Here is a 3,377-nt window from a genome sequence, read left to right on the forward strand (position 1 = left end):
CGTTTCAAAAGTACCGGTTTGGCACCGGCATCGGATAAAACCTAAACGATACCCATCCCTAGGAACGAGCATCGCTGTTTGATCGATTTGATTCACCGGAGAAAACTTCACAAAGTGCATTCTGGGTAAAATTTGAAGGTTCATATCGGGCTGCTTAGAACAGGCCACAGCAGAGGGAAGGTCTCCCTGCTGGATCAGGATCAACACGGCTCAGCTGGTCGAGGCTTCAGATCGACGCCCAAAGATGCTTTTCAGCGTTTGAAAGTAAACATTTCCACATCTTCTTAAAGTTACTGCACAAAACAGCTGAATGTGATGGAGTCACTGCTCCATGACGTGATCTCAAGTTGTAAAAATATTTACTGCCGAGCAAGAAGGACAAACTTGTAACCTGTTTAAATAGTTGAATCTTTGTTTTTCAACACTAAGTTTTTGGTTTTAAATGAACGTTTAGGCTCGTAGATGAAAAGTGAAGCTGAAACCAGCAGCGCTGCTTTGGTCATCGTAACATTAAACAGGTTTATAAGTTTTAACTGTTTTATTCTAAAGTAAGAAGGTTTTTTATTGTACATCAGAGGATTTTAACAGCTGTAAATGTGTAATTATGTTACAATAGGTTTGAGTATAAAACAGCTGACACGTCAAACACAACCTGCACATCCATCAAATCATGTGACTGTGGACGCTGCATAATACCAACAACACTGATTCATTTCATTAGTCTCACAAGAAATTAAAGGTTTTCAGTACTAATTGTATCTGTACTATCCCCTACTAAATTATTCCAGAAGTATTACTACAACAACCATATTTTTTAAATAGTTTTTAAAATATTTAAAAATACCAAAAAATATTTAATATTTTTAAAGTACTAGAAATGGAAAAATGGTTTCCTGTCAGGTTGACGTGTTTAAACGTGTCCGTGAATGACGTTAAAGCCGCAGCTCTGTGTCGACTCAGGCACCACCTCGTGCTTCGGTTTATCTCAAACATGCTTTTTAATCTGCAGCTTAACCAGCTGATACCACCAAATGACCACCAGGGGGCAGGGCTCGACCTGAGTCGTCGCCTCCATCTCGATTGGTCCGTTCAGCCTCATCGTCTCCTCTGGGCACACAGCTTTGACCCCACACAGATGTGTACTTCATTTACATTTGAGAACAGGAAGCAGTCGTGTACGATCAGAAACAGGATTCACATTAAAGTTGTTTTGGTCAATAAATGTTTTTAGATCTGACTAAAATGATTGTATTTCTCTTTTGAGCTCCACAAAACTTATTCTCAGAAGATGTTTTTTGAGCACAGCGAGCCAACGAACGCAGGAGGCAGAAAAGGTTGATGAGGTGAATCAGCCGCTGCAGAGGTGAAGCCGGCTCAATTTTGAAATGTCGAGTTTCTCAGTTTCAGACAGCAGCACAGCAGCTGGAGGCGGCAGCTGGCACCTGGACTCGTCTGCTACGCAGTCCTGCTGCGTGTGGTTTAACATCGTCCTGCTGAAAATAGAGGCTGTCAATGAAAAAGCTTTTCCGCACATATCTGCTGAGTGTCTACGTTATCTCTGAGCTCCTAGACGCACACTGACGTTTATTATTTTACAAGCTGTCGTTTTTGTCCCTTTACGTCAGAGGCCACCACCAGGGTGATGGAGAAACGACATGAGTAGGCGGTCCAGGCGTGTCAAGGTTTGCGCTCATTTTTTCTTAAGATGGTGCATTTTCCAGTTTAAACCGTTTACAGGATAAATGAACAAAATATTTATTTATGAGAAAATTGAGCTCTGTTTTTATTGACATATTTACACACAGCGCGGCCGCATGTTTGTACTTTCACTTTCTAAATGTCTGCCCTGCTTCAAGTCCCTGCATGTTATCTACACGTAGTGTTCAGACGTGTTCGGGCACATCAGCTCAGCCATCTGCTCCACAGGTCTCAGTGCTGCTACGACTCAAAGCTTCATTCTGTGATATCTCAGGTGTTTACAGAGACACAGGTAAGTTTGTTAGTATCTGAATAACGACACTGTTGATGACTCTGTTCGTCACCGCAGAGGATTTTAAATCAAAGTTTTTATTCATGTTTAAAAAACAAAGCCGAGCATTTTCAGAGTGTCAAAAGTAATTGGACAGTTGACTGACTGGCAGTTTAGTCATGTTTATGACAACAGAAGCAGAAATACTCAGACAAAAGACCAAAGGTGTGACAAACACATGAAGCCAAGGTTCGATAGTACCGGACTGACGGGAGGAGAGAAACAGCCAATGATCTGAAGGAAACCACGTCATGTGACCAACATGGTGGAGCCAGTGTTGCAGTGCAGATGGATAATGACCCAAAAAGCTTCCACGTAGATCGTTCACCTGATGAAACAGCTTCAGCTGTTTTAATCTGACTGTTGTCCTGATGAATGTTTCTGATCGTCAGACTCTTCCTGTGTCGGTGCTACAAACAGCAGCAGGCCAGAACAGGCCCTGCGATCTTTGTGCGTGCAGAGTCGGTCGCTTCGGACAAACAGATCGTCTTCACACTCTCAGCTTCTCACAAGATCACAAATGCATGCTGCGTTCAAGTGACAGTGGACAAATGATTATTAATGTTTATTTTAATGAGAAAATGAACAGGCAGAGGAGGAACAACAGTCAGATGACAGCCAGATATCAGACATTAACCTGCACTGATGCAGATGGTTGAAGGAGAGCGATCGACATACACGATCTGTGTAACATGATTCTGTATCAGTGATTTGGTGGCTCAGTGATGGTCTGGGAGTCAAATCCATGGAGGGAAGTACAGACAGATCTCTACAGGCTAGATACCACCACCCTGACTGCCATTAGGTACGGAGATCCTCCACTCACTGCAGACTCTACGTTGGTGCACACTAACGCCCGGCCTCATGTGGACAGAGTTTGCAGGCACTTCCTGGAGGATAAATGAATATCACTGACTGGCCCCAAAGCTCGCCTGACCTAAATCCAACAGAGCACCTCATTATGTTTCTGTCCACCTGACACCATCAGGTTGGACCTCAGACTGTCCAGGAACTCAGTGATGCCTTGTCCAGACCTGGGAGGGCACCACAGGTCGTCTCATTAGAAGCAGGCCCTGGTGTCATCGGGCACACACACCATCACGTGGGGGCCAAACAAACGACAGAGAACCGTTTTGAGTTGGTCACATGACATTTCAGTGAAATAAACGAGCCAATTTTTTTCTCTTTGGTCTTCGGCGTGTCGTGAATTCAGCTCCTTGTATCTGATCTGACGTGTTTGTAAAGTGAACAGTCAAAGGAGCTTGCAAAGAAAAGCGTCTGGACTTCTTTAAGTTGCTTGAAGACGTTTCACCTCTCATCCGAGAAGCTTCTTCAGTTCTAAGGTCAA

The sequence above is a fragment of the Haplochromis burtoni genome, unplaced genomic scaffold (assembly GCF_018398535.1).
Source record: "Haplochromis burtoni strain Fernald_Lab_line unplaced genomic scaffold, NCSU_Asbu1 Contig_2120, whole genome shotgun sequence".
Classification (NCBI taxonomy): Eukaryota; Metazoa; Chordata; class Actinopteri; order Cichliformes; family Cichlidae; genus Haplochromis; species Haplochromis burtoni.